Source organism: Zophobas morio, unplaced genomic scaffold (assembly GCF_036711695.1).
Source record: "Zophobas morio isolate AGI-343-1 ecotype UQ-CSIRO unplaced genomic scaffold, CSIRO_AGI_Zmor_V1 ptg000024l, whole genome shotgun sequence".
In the NCBI taxonomy this organism is placed as follows: domain Eukaryota; kingdom Metazoa; phylum Arthropoda; class Insecta; order Coleoptera; family Tenebrionidae; genus Zophobas; species Zophobas morio.
In genome coordinates, this window is record NW_026972129.1 from 12,854,581 (window position 1) to 12,874,559 (window position 19,979).

Here is a 19,979-nt window from a genome sequence, read left to right on the forward strand (position 1 = left end):
AACTACAATCTTTTTTGGTAATTTAGTGAAAAAATTGCCTTATTTTATAGAAATAATTGCCAGATCTTTTAAAAGATATTAGTTGTTGTCATAAATCAAAAACCTGATGATATTATATATTACAAAAAAAGTAGTTGCACAAATTCTGAGACACGTGCATGTTGGTTGTGTTTTGGGGGTAAGGATCTTCATTGTAATAATTTTGCCGATTTTTATGCTAATAGCTTGAGATTTTTTGTGTTTTTTATATGGTAAGTGTGTCGGCGTTAGACAAAGTCCATTTCTTCTGTCGTGTTAAAGAAAGATCGGTGAAAATGTCACCAAGGAACCACTTAGGTGTAACGTGAAGTTTCACAAATTGCTTGCGCTGTGTTTTAACCGTACCTACTTTTTGAGGTTTGTTAAATTTAATGGAACAATTATGAAGGCGTTATTAAGAAGTGAAAACAAGCTGGGATTTATGACAATGTTTTTGTGAGTCATAACGGTAATTTAAGGTCGTCTGTTGTCAGTTTCAACACTTCTGAAATTGCAGGCCACCTTTGACCGCTTATGGGAGACAATGCAACGTAATGCACACCGCTCAAATAATTATATATAAATTTTCTCAGAAAAATAATGTAAATTTGGTTTTGTAACTGTTTTGTGAAAGCGGAGACTTTACAAAATTATTATGAGTTAATCTGTGTAAATCAGCAGCTTTATTAAATCACTATTACGTTTCCAATTTGCCGCAATGTAGGCTCGTGTTCATCCGAGCGCAAAAACGACTGAAAATGTTAAAAACTGCTGTTGTTTTACTTGTGTTCGCTTAATTAATGACATTGTAACAGAACACATCCTTTTTAATCAGTATCGTTGTACCTATGTAGTATAGTATTTTGGCTTTGATTACCGTATGAAGTATCATTAACAACCATCAGATACGGCGATTTATAGCTTACTTCTAAAAAGTATCTGTTTATACGCAACATTGTTCAAGGAGATTCCACCAGGAATGATTGTATCTTTTCCAATTTGCGAGTCTGACTTTTTAATTGAGAAGATTTCGATGAGAAAAAAATCGACAATAAGGATTACTCAATGCATCTGTGTGTACATGATTTTTAATTAACTGTAAAATATGTTGCGATATGTCGGGTGTAGATATATATTATGCAAGTAACAGGACCTCTAAATTTCATCACTTGGAAGAATTTAAAGACCTCCCATACTAAATTCTTCATCAAAAGGACAATAGAAATAAATGCGTCACGCTTCTTTCGTTCATGAATCTCATCATTATAACCTCTCACAATTACCGTTAAAGGGTTTGAATGGAAATGATGTTTATCTGGCGAGAATCTTGATTGAATTGGAAATAATTATACATGCGTACATACCTAACGTACGTTCTGTAGGATGGTAATATGTACCTATTTTAAATCTTTTCTTGACAGGAGTAATATGGAAATTTGTTTTAAATGTATCTATTAATATTTGTTATTATAATTAACATTTTACTGTACCTTTATAATAATTTTGGGGAACAAATTAGGAAATTTAATAAGGTTAGAAAGGAGTTATTTTTATATAATTTAGCTGGAACCAGGAATTTGATGTGCTTCAGCGACCAATTGCTGTCCACATATTCTGAGAAATGATAGTGGTAGCAATCGCGTGGCAGCTAAAGTCACAAAAGTCATTAGAACTAATACATTTAAATTTGTATAATTTCTATTAAATTACGATTAATTTAAAAGCGTGTTTGTATTTTACTTTCACAGGTCCATTATAAATTAAATTTAGATCTCAAAGATCTGAACTATCAAAATTTACTGTTTAGTAGGCACTTATCATTGTGGCCATTTTCTTTTCTATAAAATAATTCTGGTTTGTTGCTTAATGTTACATTTTTTAGATTGCTGGATACACATCTACTCCATCAACGTGGTCATTTATCTTGAGTGGATCGTCCGCACGTATTCTGCGGTACTCCATGATATATATCACCATGACCTTTACACAAATAACCTTGAACTTTCCGTGCGAACGTAGTTTGGTTGGTTATATATACGAATTTTACAAAAAACTAATTTTTCAAAAATAAAAAAAATGTCAATATTTACAATTTTTTCAAAATCTCAGTGTAACGCAATTTGCAAAGCACGATGATTTCACAGGGGAAAGTTATCAGTTTTGACTTTTACAATAACTAATTAATGTTGTCTCATGTTCGAATTATCTGCGTATCTTAATTAAAAATTATTTATTATCGCTCTTTAGTAATTTTACAATGAAGCAATAAAGTAAGACTGTGAGAGCTTAACTACTTCTTTAAAAGTCATTGTATTTGCCAGCGTAAAGGTATCATAATCCTGTTTCCTCATTTTTGACATGCAATTTAGCTCTCCAAATCTAATTAGATGTTATTAAAATTTAGGTTATAATTTACATCAAATGACTTCATATTATTGCCGAAACCGTGTTATTTACTTTTTGTCTGTGATTTTTGAAATGATGAGTGTGAGCTCCAAATAACATGCCAAAATTCTGTAATAGGACAACATAATAATTTCCGAGTTGTCAAAAAATACCATAACGTTATATAAAGCTAATTGTGTCACGCACATCTAGTTGGTAAAGGTTAAATATTTCTTAATAAGGGTTGATAACCGAGTGTTTTAAAAAAGCAATAAAACTGATTCTGTGGAAATAAGGAAAAAAGGTTTGGAATTGTGAAATTAATTTTCTTCAACAATTGTTATTTGCTTGGATTGTTAACCTTCTCTGCTTTTTAACCTACTTTTGCTGCAAATGATTTTATTACTTCTGTTTTCTGTTTCTTGCATGGGTACGTTTCTTCACCGTGTTCTATTATCGGTAACTCGTGCTACTGTAACGCTTTTGAAATTTTTGTTCCTCCTTCTTCGTTCGTAGTTTTGTTCGTTTTGGCATGCATTTATAGAACACGGTTTAATTGTTTTTTTTTTGTTGCTAGTTTCGTTTTTCCAGTTTTTTATCCATCAGTAATCTTAATAGTAATTGAACATTTTCGTTCAATATGACAGCATATTTGTTGACGCCGCGCCATCAGGAAAAACCTAAACTGCGAAACAGTATTCTTCGAACTATACAGTAAATAAATCTTCAAATAGAATTGACATTCATTTAGTGACATTGAAGGTTTATTCATCTCTAGATATCTTTTGAACAACATGTACCTTCGTGTATCCATCCACCAGATCTTTAATCCCATCTATTTTTAGTTTTTCCGTAACCATTTGGCTGGTTGAATTTAATTTCTGAGTTCATGCTCTTCTGTGTCATGATTAAACTTTTTAGGATCAAAACGTTTTTATTTTTACGATGTACCACCATATCAGTAATATTACCATAATTAAAACACAATAAAAACCTTGCGCTTTTGTCCTTTTTTCGTTTTTTCAAAAAATGTATTAAACAGTAGTCTTCAGTACGTATGTATTTTACAAATTTTTATTTAACTATTTGGTCGTTATGCCATTTAAATTTAATTTATTAATTGGTTTTTCCAGAGTACCGTTGATTATATGTTGACATTATTATGCTTCCTTGTCAATGTTAATGGTTTTTATTTTGTCAACATCCTGTCCGAATCTGCGTTATTTATTTCTGTTGCAAATTTCTGTATTAATCCTTTTTTTTTTCTTCAATTTTTTCACCTTTCTCTAATGGCACGAAAGTCATCTCTAAACTCGTGGTAAAATAATAATTTTCTTCAACTTTTTTAAGTTGAATGTTATTATTATTACTATTAGACTCCTGCTAATATGATAAAATGATATCCAGTAATTACGAAAAAATATTTGATCATTCAAACGAGCTTGCATTTCTAGATAGTTCCGTAGATTTTTTTTTGTTGTTCGTCCTCCCAGTGCTTTTATCGCTATTGTTATAATATCTTCATAACCTATTTGCACAAGGAAACTAAGCGATGAACTATTTGATTGAAATTTGTTAGTTAGAAAATTCAGTATCGTACTATAAAAATAAAAAAAAATCAAGCAGTTTTCCATGATTTATTCATCTGTCACTTATAGAATTTGTGAAACATTCTTCCATTTCTAGATCAATTTTTTATTAGCTATCTACATTCTTTGGCATCAGACTGTATCCTTGAGTTGATTTAGTTGGATCTTCTTCTGAAACTCGGCTGAACCATTGAATAATTCTAGCTCTTTCCGCCTTTTTTGCTTTGTCCTTAAGTCCTTAAGTCGCTTAATAATTCTGCCTCTTTAAAATTATACAGTTTTTGTGAAGTTAAACAAAGATAAATATTTAAATTTTGAAAAATATTGGTACTATAATTCTGGACAAACGCTTTCCACAGTACACACCTTTAACCACCACAAGTCATAAACTACTGTAAACCTAAGGATATATTAAAGTCTTTAACACTAATCTTCAAAAGTGTGTTCCTGTGATCAAACTGATTCACAACATGGATTTATATTTTAACGTATAATTTACAGTAACCAATCTACATATGTTCGCTTTTAACGACAAGCACTAAGATGATCATATATGTAGACTTTTTACAGGCTTTTGATCATGTAATCTATTAGCATCAAATTAGAAAAAGTTTCAGTTATTTGTGGAGCTCTCCAGGGCTCTGTCTTAAAACTTTTTGATGACTGTTTCCAATTGCAGTAAACATAACAACTTACTTGTTCATTTTAGCAATAAGAGCTCTACTGTATGTTACAATTATTACACTATTAACTTCATTAAATCAATAACGGCTCATCCCATTTTCCAGAAAATTTAGGAATACAGTGCTGTTGTTACATATTACACTTCACCTATCCAAACTGTTGTATGTAGATATGCTTACTAAAATGTGGGTGACGTCATCAAAAATTTGCTAATGGAAAAAACTCACTTGAAACATACGCATAGCATGCTTTTTTTACCTTTACTTTAAGACTGCACACGTCTTTATTTTAACTTATAGGGGTTATCACAAAAAAATAAAATTCGCAAAACCAAATTTTTCGGAAAAACTCTCTAAATAACTTTGGACCAATTTCTTTGTTGATACCTGCGTTTATCGAGTTAACCTGTTAGTATAATAATGATTTTTTACTTGTAATCAATTCCGAAGTACATTAAAAACTTTTATTTTTAAGCTTTGGAGTATATTGTGTATTAAGGGAGCATCTTGGTGTAATTAGCTCCAGAAGCTTTTTACAAAATACAATAAGCAAAAAAAATATAAACAATTTTCAAAAATATGTTTGCATAAAACAAGACGAAAACAAATGCGTATTTGTATGTAAGGTATATAGTGTCAAATGTACAATACAGAGTTTCAAAAATTAAACATCTTTAAATTTTTGGAAAAAATTTGCATAGTTAATATGGAGCAATAATTACTGAAAATACGAAAAAAATGCCACGCTATATAGAATCAATAACGCAAATTCATCTACCAGAGGCTGTCCTAGAAAAGGATGCAATAAATTCTAGTTACTAGTCAATACTTCTTAGCAACAAACATACGACACAGCTTTACTTCACATGGGTTGTATTTTATCTGTTGTGGCAATACTATTGCACTACTTCTCAAGATTTGCTGAAAACGATAAATGATGATTGCTATTAGAAATTATAAAAATTCTGGGACAAAAGATGTGTGAACATTTACTTTTGTTTCATTAATTATCATATTTTAATTTAGTGTGGCCAACAATCACGATGGAACGTCAGTAAGATGTAATCTACACAGTATTAATAATTATAACGTTAATAAACATGCTTCCAATTTAATTAAACGATTTCTTTTGATCAGTTATGGGTTACTCGAAACTTTCGACGATTTCGTACTAGCTGCTGTTCAAATTTCATTACAGACTAGTTAATACATATTCCCGTTATCAGTATAATCTCAATATCAAAATTTTATCCTGAACGGAAATGAAAGTAATAGTTAGAACAGCTGCTAATAATAAGATTTCTGCAACGTCATTCAATACAACGATGTTTAGCTGTATTGATATTTTTTTTAAAGGAAATTAATAACATTAGAAAACTATAATAAGAATTTCTTAATGTTTCAACTAAAAACTTGGCGATTAACAAGTGATTATTTTTGCTTTGTAAAGTAAAGAGTTCCATGTACGTCGAAGAATTCCTTTAATTAAAAAAAGTTTCATACCTGCCCATGTGCAGTAAGTGCTAATAATGAGCTTTTATTTAATACTCTAAGTAGAACGTGAGCCAAGAGAATCAAATAACTGTCGTGCTTGTAAAGATAAAACATAAAACATGATGTAATTTTTAAACACCATTATTGGTTATGCAAGTGCACTGTAGTTAACGAATATTATCGACTTGTTTTACTTGTTCTCACTGTAGGGGTCTATCCTGTATTTAATTATCGACACTGTAAGTATTGCAAATTTATAAAAGATGTGGGATTTTCACACAAGGTATGGGTAATTAAAATTCTTCTGTTTCTTCCAAAAACTACGCTTCCTAGAACTATTTATCTCAAGGTTGTCCTAAGCAAACTCTTTTTTAATTGCAGAATTATATAATAGTCCATAGTGTGAAATCTAAACCATTTAAAACTGTCGTGTACGTAGCTCATGTCAATTTCAGGTCGGTAAATTATTACTAGTTTAACGTCAAGTAAATCTCCACAGAAAATTGTATGATCTTAATACATTTTAGCGTGACTCACATTTTGGTTTGGATAATTAACTACTCCGGAAATAATTATGTTAAAGTATGTCTTGGTTGCTGCGTAAGGATGTAAAAGTGAAACATCTTCATGTCTATAAGACTCAAGATACGCCCGGCTGAAATGAGATTAATAGATTTGGTCGTGCCGAGGATGGTCTATTTTAAAAATTGCGGCTTCTTTCTTTTGTTGTTGACAGGATAATTAATTTCGGTAAATTCTTAACTATCTACTTTTTGTAAGTTCTACTTCGAAATACAAAAACGTCCCTTTGAAAAAAATATACAGCGTGACGTTTCACTAAATTACTTGATTATAGGTGGGTCTTTTTTTAGCTCCGGATATCCACGAGATTTTGTTCACAAATAGAAGTGAACCGAATTTAATTTTCTACAATGAAATGCCTATAGGAATATTTCTTCAATTAGGTTAAAGCGTAAATCCAATTTTATGCCAATTACCTTCTTGTTTACGACGTCACGACTACCAAGCTTTCAGAGGTTGTAAGTATTTACGTGTCCTACAAATACGACGGTGGTGCTAATTTATGTAAAAACTGTGCGGCAAAAATTGTTTAGAAAATACTTGTAGTTTTAAATGAAACTGTATGGTAGACTTACGTAGAGCATAAAATGAAACAAAGAAATCTGTGAGAAACTGAAACTTTTGAGTTCACATTTTAAAATCAGTTTGCTTATTTCATTAATCTTTTTCGCGTAACAGCTGGAAATCGTTACAAATCCAGCTGTGAAGTAAGAAACTTGCGAGAGCTACATTATTAATTTGTAAAAGATAAGTAAATAGCAGCCTATCTGCCGTTAGTTAAATAATTATACAATTTTTTTTGTTTATTTATTATAACCCCAAACGAGGGCAAAAATTGACATCTAGTAGTACATATGACAATTGATAAGCGATTATCAACTGAAGTCTATTGCGAAAACAATAAGACTTAAATATCTAATTAATTAATTATGTTAAAAATGTTATACATACAGTTGCCGCCAAAAAATTTCATATGTCAATGTCATTCAGTCGTCAGATAGTGTAAAGCAACCTTTAGATGTTTCTAACCTAAATATTTGACAGTCATTTTTAACTTTTACATTTGACACTTACATGAATGTAGCTGTAGCGTAAGCTGGAATTTTGAAAGTTTGATATTCCAGCTGTCCGAAATAATGACAATAAAGCATAGACTACATTAAAATTTTTGACATGACAGAAAAGTGATGTTTGAACTTTTTTGTCGGAAACTGTATATGTATAATCATGCAGAGAGATTGTTTGGAAAGGGCTGTTCCTACTTCAGGAATATCACTGGACTCGTTCTTTTCATACTCTTTAAGAGAGAAAAAAAAAACTCTAGAAAAAATACAAAAATAACAAACAATTCAATGTAGTAACAATTTAAGTTAACACCACATCTGTCAAGGGAATGTCTTGGGTTATTTCAGGGATTGTCACTTGTGTCATTCTATATATTTTGACACCCACATTTTAGCCACTAACGTTTCAAAATTTTTGACTAATTATGTGTAGGTTATTTTTGCGAGTAATATACAATAGAAGAGAAAATTTCTGTTATTTCGACCAGATAGTTCTAACCAACATAGATCGTTTTTCCTATCGGAGTGAAGTTTGGCAGAATCAAATAATCCAAAACGTGTACTAAATAAACGGAGTTTCCCTCAAACGAGTCGATTACCTCTTACCTCTTGAAACTTGTTATAGTACCAAATACATTTGTCATGATCTTCCCATATATCCTCCATTTGTAAAAACGGTCGACAACTTTAATCATCCTTCTTCCACTAACTTTTTAAGAAATGTATCATTTATATGCGCCTAATCTTCGAATTTATTGGTCCTGTATGAAGTGAGGGATGGTATGATTGTACGCTTTAGAATTACAAAGTAAATAACGTCTGCTTCTGCTATCGTGTTCTCCATTATCAATTCACTATTGAACTTTCCCTTCATTGATTAAATACATATGTTCTCCAAACATCGACGAACGCCAAAGTGGTCACAGCTCGGGTTACATATTCAAGCTAAGGGAGGAATCCTACAAAACACGTCTTTCCCAACTGTAATGTTAATCGTTCAGTTTCTTGGGGTTGGTCATATTTAAGAAATTTGAAAGGGAAATTATGAAATCATTTTATTCGCGAAAATTGTGTTTATGCTATACAAACTTTTTTCGGTCCTTTTTCTTTCTACTTTTTTTTATTAAATTATCTAAGACATTGCAAAATATAGAAGCACTCAAATTTTTACAATTATAAGTGTCATTTTAATGTTTATTCTTAGAGAGTTGCTATTTCTTGGCCACGTCCAGAGTAATGACATATTGTTTCTTAAATTCGTCAAAGATATTTAACAATGAAGACGTCAAATAAAATTTGCTCATTACAATTCAGATATTCACAATTCAGAGGAACTTGGTCGCCGGCAGAAAAAAATAAGAATGTTTTCAAGAGTAAAATAATCTAGTGAAAAAGACCCAGCAGTTTTCAATGTAATTTTTTCCGTCTGCCTGTCTGTCTGTCTGTCATCCGTCTGTATCGATTTTTATTGGACAGATAATCTCCGAAACTACTGGCCGATTATGATTTAGAATATGGTGTAGATGGTAATATGCTAACCAAAATTTGTCTATTCATCCTTACCAACAATTTGTTCATGTTCCCTCATTATTTTGCGAAGTAAATGTTATTTAAATTTTATAAAATAATATACTCCTACACTCGTGGTTTATGAATCCGCCTTGATTTTTATCAGAATTATTTTACAAAAAAATATATGTGCAATATTTTTAACACGTTTCATATAGTAGCCTAGTTGATTAAGTGACAGATTGCCTGACTTTGTTCTCTGTCCATATGAGTTGGAATCCCATCTTTACCGAGTGTTTTGCTCCCCGAATGTAAGCTCTTCCTTAGCTTCTTGTAATAGAGTCCGTCTGACGAACGGTTGCTTTTATGTTTTGTCGACGTTTCATAACCTCTAGAATATGAAAAAATATATCTCCCATTTCCATTTATCTGTCTGCCGTCTGTACCGGCCCTATTATTGTCAAATTTTATGTGTTAGAAGCATCGTGTATGGTAAAATACTATCCAAAATTTGTCTGACCATCCCCACCAACAATGTGATGGCGTCACTTCATAGTAAATGTTAGTTAAATTTAGAAAAAAAAAAACTCCTACAGGATTGACTTTTAGACATCCAGACTTTGGAAAAAGAAAACAAAAGTATATAACAGTATTCTACAATTTAACTTTGACAGAATGCTAAATCTTGCATACGTTTTAAGATTATCATTAACATGATAAATCGGTATTTCATGTCGTTGTCATCTCAAATTTTTGTCAAATAAATCCCGTCCAAAATATGTAAAATATTGTGAAAGTATACTTGTGGTTTATCAGTACATTATATTCGTTACAATTGCTTATACAGGGTAATTAAAAAAAAATAATTAATAGGCAATCTATTTTATTTTACTTCTTAATCAAATCAAAAACGGCTCACTCCATTTTTTTCAAAATTTGGGTATACAGTAGGTACTGTTATTATTAGTATTATACAGCATCTGTTCAAATTGATATGTGTTTTTGTTAAATTATGAATGACGTCATTACAAAATTTTGTTGAGGAAAAACTCACTTGAAACACACGCATACATGCTTCTTTACTTGTACTTTGACAGTTTACAGATATCTTTATTTTAACTTATAGCCCAAGCGAAGGATGTATTGTAGTGGGGTTCATCCGGCGAATAGCTACTTTTATGTTTTACCGACGTTTCATGAAAATAACTCATTCGTTTCCATTTGTTTGTCTGTCTGTCTGTCGTTTGTCTATGTCAATTTTTATTAAATAAATAATCTCCGAAACTTCTGGATTGATATCGTGTAGATGGTACAATGTTATTAAAAATTTGTGTAATCATTCCCACCAACAATTAAATGAAATTTTTTTTAGAGTAACTCTTATCTACATTTTCTAAAATAACACTCTTGTGCTTGTAGTTTATAAATCCGCCCTGATTTCGGTCACAATTATTGCACCAATGTTTTTCTACACGTAAAAGCATTACATCGTGATACTTTGAGCTTCGAATTACTACCTTTGTTGTAGGTCTTCGTTATGGCCCTTATCATCATCAAACGTGCGTTAATTTTATTTGAGTTCTCAGTTTTTTTTTTTAGGTGCCTTTGATATGAGGGTTGACAGCTTGAAAAAAAATACCGTGGTAGATGTACATACCTTTTAAGTAAAAAATTCTGCAAACATTTTAATGTGTAATGAGTCGGTTCAGTAATTTTTACGATGTTTTAACGGAGCATAAATTAGAAAGCGACTAAATAGTTAATAATATGGTTACATTAATTTTAGCTAAAGTAATAAATTGCGAATCGTGAATAAAAGTGAAGCAATCTTTAAAACTGGACGAAAGGTCTCACGAAACTAAAATTTATTTCCCTCCTAGATGAAGTATACCAAAAAATTGGTTTAAAATAATGTAGACAGAAATTCCATCGTTCCTGAAGCACAATCAAACAAATTCAGTTTCTTACATAACGATAAAATTTTATTCTGCAATTTTTTTTATAAGTTAAAAAAATATACAGATATATGTTCCCAAAATTTTTGGAAAAGAAGACATCCGGTTTTTGATTTAATCAATATAATAACTTGCTTCATTCATCAATTTTTTTGGGACATCCTATATAAGCGATTCAAAAACTATGATGGATTGATAAACCATAAGTGCAGACGCAAAAAACTTTGTATATTTTAGATGCGGTTTATTTGCAAAATTTTGAGATGACGTTACAAGTTTTTCAAGGGGATAAACAGATAAATTTTGAATAACGATATACCGTGTGTACGTTTACCTTGAAGCGTTTGCAATATGTCAGAGCATTCGGTTTTGTAGTTTCTAAGTTATATTCTAAAATGTGGTTGTACAGTACAATTTTGATGGTTTTCTAAAATTGTAGATATTCACAGTAAAAAATAAGGCTGTATTAATTAATAAACCCCCAGTACAGAAGTTCATTATTTTATAGAATTTATATAAAATTCACTTCGCAAAATTTTGAGATGATCTCTACAAATTGTTGGCGGGTATCATCGGATAAATTTTGATTGGAGTTTCACTATTGACGTTTTTTTAGTGTTATTGTATTCACACCTGTCTTAGCAGTACAGACTCTTAAGTACAGATTATTTAATGAATAATAAAAATTGCCGTACTTTTATTAAGTTGTTGTCCATCTATTGAAATCGTCGTAAATAAGGGCTACAACCCATTAAAATTCCATTAAAAACCCAAATTGTCTGCTTTATGGTTGTTAACTCCTTGGGACGATATTCTTTGATTGCAGGAGTTTCTAAAATAACTGACCGTCCTATAAAAAGATCAAAATACATCGTACATCATGCATGAAAATGTACTCTTCTTTCAAAGGTCTGAAAGTTTGGGACATAAATCGAAAGTGAACGCGACATCCGTTCGCTTAAAGTCAAAATGAATATGCTAATAAACGTGTCGTTTCTTTTTATGCAGTTGTTCCAAATATTTCACTGTTTGTTCCAAGAAAAAGATTGTTCTCCCTAGACAATTCTTTTAATCGTTATATTAATTCTGGTATTCCTCCGATCCATTTCCCTTAAAAAAACACTTTAATGAATAGAAGCACCGTAAATTAAATAGTACAGTTGTCGCGGTTCTGTTAAACACACATCGTAAAGCTCTGGCTAATTGCGATGCGCTTGTATTAAATTAACGAGTTACCTTCATAACATACTTACTTTACGTTCTTTGTAATTTACCGACATGTCGAAAAAATTTGTACGGGTCATTTTTCTCGTTCAAGAACTCGTATGCCACCTATGTTAGGAATTCCGTTATTATTTACAGTTTGGTATATATAGTTACGAGCTATTTTATTTCTGTCGTGCAGATAAATGCAGGGAATCTTTATAAGCCTGACTTTTTTTTTAACGGTCGCCTCTAAAACAAGAAGAAAAATGCTACAGAATACCGATGCAACCGTTCGAATTAGTTCGATTAAATAAAAGCTCCCATTACCCTTGAATCCTGCTCAAACTACGGCAAGGTATATACAGGAAGTAAGCATTTTTACTATAATTTTATTAACGCAACTTTCTCCTTCGTGTTTAGGGCATTAGCACACACGTTCCGCCAGAAAACTGCAATTGATAATGAGATATACATAAAGAGATATTACCTTTGCGGAAAACGCAATCATTTTTATTGTAATCATCGACCGTGTAAAAGAAAAATAACTGATGCATCGTTATCGGCGATGTTAAGTAAGTCATTTTTTTCTCTCGAATGCCAATTCCCCTTCAATTAGCTTTAAAAAACGGGTTTGCATTGTCGAATCTACAATTCATGGACCGGGTTTCGTTGTTTAAGGAATGGACCAGTTTGTGTTTTAGGGTGGGTCAGTTGGCAATGATTGCATTGCAGAGGAGCCTATCAGCTATCAATTGCCTTATATGTATGTATACGATGCCTATAAAGTTTGTGATAAGGTCACAGCTCTGATTCATACGAAATGTAAATTATAATTTCTGAATGAACTAAGTAAGTGAAATGTGCTGTACTTTCTAATTATTAGCACTAATTGCATAGACGGGGCTGCAAAAATTTTATTGAAATAGTTCCCACATTACCACGCGACAGGAATTTAATTGTTGGCTTTTAGCTACTTATTAGTTATGATAATATAATTCAACATTTTTTCCTTGTGCTGTACACCATAACTCATAACTTAACCTAATTACAGGGGTCGTACAATAAGCTAGATTTTCACAAACAAAAATAATAAGCGAAATTTACATTTCCATATAAATAACACGTTAAAAATTTTAACATTTTTTAATTAGTTTTTAAATATCCTTATGTATTAAGAAATGTAAATAATTACGAGTATTTTTAAATTGTTATATTGCGGATGTTCAAAATCTGTAGTTTTGCTTAATGAATGGCGTCTCCTACCATCATTGTACTATTATTATTTTGACTCAACTCTAAACGTAAAATTCCAAAAATAAAATTAAATAAAAAAATCTGATGAAAGCAGTCCGTACATTCTGTGTTCCATTCTTTTCGAACAATTAAGTTGCCAAAAACTGATTTATGAAGTTCCAATGTCACAAGATGGGATCATCCAAGTTCGACTAGATTCTCGTTACCAAGATATAATGGAGGAAGAGGTTTCCAAAAAATCTATAAAACAATAAGTGAAGAAATATTTTCTCAAAAGCGAAGAAGAAAGTAAACTGTTTCACACCCCATTACAGAGCAGGTGCAGGTGCAGGTTTGAATCACACAGATCTAAAACTATCTACTACTGACTAAATAGACTAAAACAAAACTACATGGAAAAATTTTCGAAGATTTAGACTGAAGATGATGTTAAGAAACTGTCAATTGATTGGGTCCAAAAAGTGCAGTTTGTATGCGGGAACACAAGACTTTTCTTGGGGTTCAAGATCAGATAATTAATACAGAGAATTACACAAAATATATATACAAAGATTCAAGAGTAAGTAAAGAAAAACCCTCTAACCATCATTTCATCTTATAGTGTCCTGGCACAATTTGAACAAGTGTAGACTTGACAATGTAGGCAAGATCATTCACAAAGAATTAGTAACAACTCTAAATTTAAGCCAAAATGAGGCTTCGTATTACAGTGACTCCATCATCATTCCTTGAAAATACCAACTACAAGTTATATTGAGATTGCACAATGTTTACAGACCTAAATATCACAATTAGCGGATCAAACATCAAAATTATAAAGAAACGTACCAACGGGGCTATTTTTATACTGCTGTTCCTAACACAAGCAGATTAATACAAACAAATCAAAACAAAATTTCCAAATACCAAAAATGTGTAATTATCTTGAACGTACTGATTATGTTAACCAGTTAAGATTGGCTTAACTATATTGGAGTAGTGCAAGTCACTTTTCAAGTAAATAATGCGAAAAATAAGTATAGGTAGATTGGCTTTGATGATGCAGGGAAGGTAAATTTTATGATGTGGAAGATCAAATTACCTCTTGCGGTGAGGAGATCATTTGTAGATCTTTAATTTCCTGCTGTTAGGGGTGTGTTGTTTGTCTAAACAACCGGGACATTCGAATATACAATGTTTACAGACTTTGTAGATACGTATATGTACTCGTATTTCGGAGGATTTGAAGCTCTTACCAAAAATCTGAGCTGAGTGTAGTTCGTCATTTTATCGAACAACAAACACGGGTGAATCGCTTCATGCCAAGTTTAATTCATTTTTTTGTTTAAAAGTGACAGCGCGAGTCAAATAGAATACTCCTGTTGAAAGTTCTTTTATTTTGTTAATAATCCCACAAATGTGTGTCATTAATTAATTGCAGGACATATACCCGTAATTATAGGCGCCTTGCCTGAATGCCAGTCGTTTCTGGGCCAGTGCTTCAGTTTGTACCGTGTCGTTTGACATTCTACAAATTTGGTGAAAAGACAGGTGAAAAATATATCTGTTCAAACACTCCTTATTAAAGTTATTACATAATACGTAGATAGTACTTTTCGTATAAAAGTTGGCACGAACTCTTCTTTTATAGAACAATATAAAATTTAGTAATATTTTGTACCTAGAAAGCAATAAAAACATGATCAAAAACAGCAATTGATTTTTGAAGAATTGTTTTTGATAAAATTTTCGTCTTGTTAGATTACCATGAATTTGAAAGTTTAAGTTGAAAATGCAACAATCAAGGACAATTAGATACACCTTCAAAAAATCGTGACTATCTTTGATCGTGCAGAATAGAAGGTACTAATTTTTGGCGCTCCAGCAGACTAAATCCAATCCAGTCCAAACCATATTAATAATAATATATTTTACATTCCTATAATACACCTAGTTTTGAAATGAAGTTATCGAATTGATTTCATAGCAGTCGGAGTTTTTTTTTTTTTTTTTATAAAAGTGTGTTTATTTTAACTAACTACTTAATAAGCAGAGCAGAAAAATGTACAGAGTTGGAAGTAACAAGATCAATAAATATGCAAATAAAGGCTTGCTGGGTTCTTGATAATGCACCTTCAAAATGGATCTAATTATCCCCTTTTGGGTGACAATGACATAATTCAGGTAATTAAGGGTTCTCCGGAATACAAGACCATACCTTAAGATGGATTCTATAAAAGAGTAGTAATATATAGATTATTAAAACATTAGTTTCGTAAATTATTTATTATAAAAGACGCTTTATGCATGATCAAAATTTAAGCGGTCATCAATTTCAACCCCTGGGAATTTAGTTTCGTCTGTTGTAGGAATTGACTTTGAGTTCATTTTAATATAGACATTTTCATTCTCCTTTACAAATACATTTCGAAATTGCAAGAAGACTGTCTTATCCTTATCGAGCACAGTTGAGTTAGTTGTGAACCGCCCTGTCATTCATTTGACTAAATTATTTCCTGCTGTTGTTATTTCATACATATTTTTGCCAGTGATTATGCAGAAGTGTCATCAGCATATTGATATACTGAGCAGTTGGCTAGATATTCTCCCAGATCGTTAACATATGTAACGAACAAAAGAAGGCCCAATATAGAACCCTGCGGAACTCCTCTGGTAATTTTCATTGGGCTTGAAAATACGTAACCACCCGATTTTGCCTGCACACAGTGTTTATTGGAAGCCTTCATCGAATCGAACGTCTTGGACGACTAATATAACAACAGTAAGTAGTCGTGAGTGTAATTCGGGAACAAGCAGTAAAATTTTAAAAGACTTGTGGAACTGTCTGGAGCATGTGATAAAAGTTGAAAATAGTTTCTTGAACACAGACACAATCGACGACGACGAGGATTTTGATTTTTAATTTGTTTATAGAATTAGCTTCCCCAGTGTTTTCATTGTTCTAAATATATCTTAAACTGAGCGGATTTTATAGCACATCTGATTCATAGAACCTTTATTCCTTTCAGCCATGCAGTCGCGGACAGAAGGTTGTGTCTGTAAATTATCATTACTATTATAATCTTACGCGGTTCCAATAAACACTTGGAAACAAAATCTATGGTCACTAAGTGGAAATAAATTGACTATTGCATGCACATGTATTAAAAAAATGCCTAAGGAATACAACTCGACAGTTTTTATTAAGAAATTAGAAACTTGTTCTAATTCAGCAATTTCTTGGTAATGATTAACATGTCATTTTCTGATATATTGCCAGTATTTATGTTGTCAAAATTGCAAACAGGAAATCAGTGTTGAAATATGTATATAGTTAAAAGTTCGTTCTTTGGGAATTCATACCGTTCCAAGTGCATAGCGAGAGAGCAATAAAAAATACCATCAACGACATCCATGAATTTCCCAATATTTGTCTTTGATAAAATTTTGGTCTTGTCAGATTACCGTTCATTTGAAAATTTGAGTTGAAAATGTAACATTCAAAGACAAACTTTCGAGAACGCATGGCTATCTTTGACAGTGTTTTTTATTGCTCACTTGATATGTGCAACAATGTGGTCAAGTAATCGTAAAGTTGACACGTTTTTCTATTTAACTTGCTATTTCAAATGCCCCTGCCTACTTTGCCATTTTATAAACATTATTTACATTTTGTTATGAAAATATTTCATATTTTCTTGGGCTTCATTGATATTGGAAAATAATTTTTCATAAAAAAATTAGCAACACCTTGAATGTACAGTTTATTTAAAAGTTTTATATAAATGACCCAGATATTATTTCTTCGTATCATAAAATACTACAAATTTAAATAGTGCGTATATGTATGTATGATGTATGCGTTATGGTTCAAATGATTGTCAACCCACCAAAAAATATAAAAAATTCAAAAAAGATTAATTGCCATGATGGTCCCGGTTAGTAATATTCTAATTTGATACTCAGCCTGACCTTCTGGTACCCTCACGATACGAAATTTGTTTCTCATTTTTTTTGTTGGTGTGGTGATAGTAATTTTCATCATAATAGATTAATACTAATGAAATCTGTAATAAATAACCTCGGAAAAAGTTTATCAAATGTCGGTAATTAATTAAAAATGGCTAAATTGTTAATTACCATCATTATCACCAATGCATAATCATATAATCACATCGCCTCGATGTTAAATCGTCAGTGCAAACCTTGCAGTTACAACAAGATACAAGATAAAGAATTTCTTAACACTGTTTGCTGCCTGACTGAAATGACTTTCGACTAAAGTGTCCCGGAAGATAACAGCATAGCTGTTGAAACGCGTCGACAGTTTTTTGAAATTTTTATTATGGAAATATTAACAGGCTTATGTTATTATTTAGCTTCGAAATTGTTTTTGTAGTACTTTATTTTAACCTTTATGAATAGTTTATTATATTTTTTGACGTGCCCGATTTTTTTGTATACATCGTCTACTGCACATTTGTTAGCAACAAAAATGCCATTTTGTTTGTTTAGTTGTTGCTGCGTTGTAGTAATTAATCTAAATGATCTTGTTGAGATAAGTTGAACACTAAGGAATGTTTTGCACATGTTTATCAGCGTTAATCCACTGTTATGTCTTTCAGTTTTTGATGTTTCATTTATGCTTGGATGAAGTGTTGGATTAGAAACTGGGATAGCTCTCTATAGTCTACATTTTTGGAAAGAAGTTTATGTTGTATTACTCTCCAAGTGTATTTTTTCCAAAAAAAAAAACACTGACAAAAATGAAAATTTCTATTTTCATCTACCTGTCGTTTAAATGTTAGAAAGAGATTAGTTATTTATTTCTATAACTAAGGCACACGGCATATTGTAAATAAAATCAATCTAAATTGAATTGTGCGTTGTAACAAGTTCCTATATGACGAATGGCTACTTTCATGTTTTCTGGACGTTTCATGACCTGTAGACTACGAAACAATAGGTCTCCTGTTTATGTATGTCTGTCCGCCGTCTGTGTCGATTTTCATTAGATTGATAGTCTCAAAATTTAATAAAATAACATACCCCTGTACTTTTGGTTTATGAATCTTATTTTATATCACAATATAAATAAAATTTCGCACAATCTAATTTTATAATTTTTCGAAGACGTTGTGTTTACACGGGCGAAGAAAGTTCTGTCCGAATACTGTAGACATTTTTGCCTTGTAATATTATTCCAAGATGTGTGAAGAAGATATACTTACATATTTCATCTTATATACTGTAAATATATACATATATACCAAAACTAGAATATGTATCCGCAGCAAAATATTAATAACCTTGGATCAAAAAATTATAAAATAAAATTTTAATAAAGAAATTATTCTGACCTGCAAGCGATATTGGTTGTCCTTCGGACGCAAAGGAAGTCCTGTAGACATGTGTGTAAAAAACTTGACAGGTTTTTTAATTCAACTTTCATTGCATTATTATGTAATATTTTGTGGATTTGCGTAGCTGCAAGAATGTACAAAGCAATTTCGTTATTTACAAAAAAAATCGTAAAAAAATAACATTCTTTAAAACGAAATAGAAATAAATGTATTTTTACATTTATGTAATTATATATCATATATCCCAAGTATAATATTTCATCAACTTCATAACGTAAATCCCCTGGCCTGCCGTACATCTGAAATTTATGTATAGTGAACGGATATGGTTAATAATTCTGCATTATTATTATTATTATTAAATGCCTAACACCTTTACACCGTCTGTCTTATTATAAATCAACTTAATCATACGGTTATATCCTTAACTCCTAGCGATACTACATTCAGATACAACATTAAAAATATTAATGGAATACGGAGATAGCATAATCGTAGAATGAGTTGGGGCGTGTATTGATATTTCGTAGCCTTCAGAAATGTATTGCCTTATTTTTTAACGTGCTGAAGATCTTGCTGCAGGTATGAATCACGACTCAAAAAATGAGACCTCACGAAGTGAAGGTAAATCGTTGAATAACTGTTACATCATGAAACTGTATTAAATTACCAAATAAAAAAATATCAGTTCAGAAGTCAAGAGTGGCAACAACCACTCCTTTACTTGTTTTCAATTTCGAAATGTAAATAATTGAAATGAAGTGAGTTGCAATAAAACAAATATGAGCGTCGACGCTTGTAAATTTTTGCTTCGAAGACGTTCACTGGGATATCTGTAAATAACCTGGAATGCGAGATGTCTTTTTGTTCGTTGTTTCAACACACTAAAATATTCATG

General features: G+C 31.4%; 1 protein-coding gene across 1 annotated transcript in view; it reads left to right on the plus strand.

Moving 5' to 3' along the window:
• The window catches only part of LOC135135049 (uncharacterized), a 50,786-nt gene that overhangs the window by 25,764 nt on the left and 5,043 nt on the right, over positions 1–19,979 (plus strand). The gene's annotated exons all lie outside the window — the stretch shown is intronic.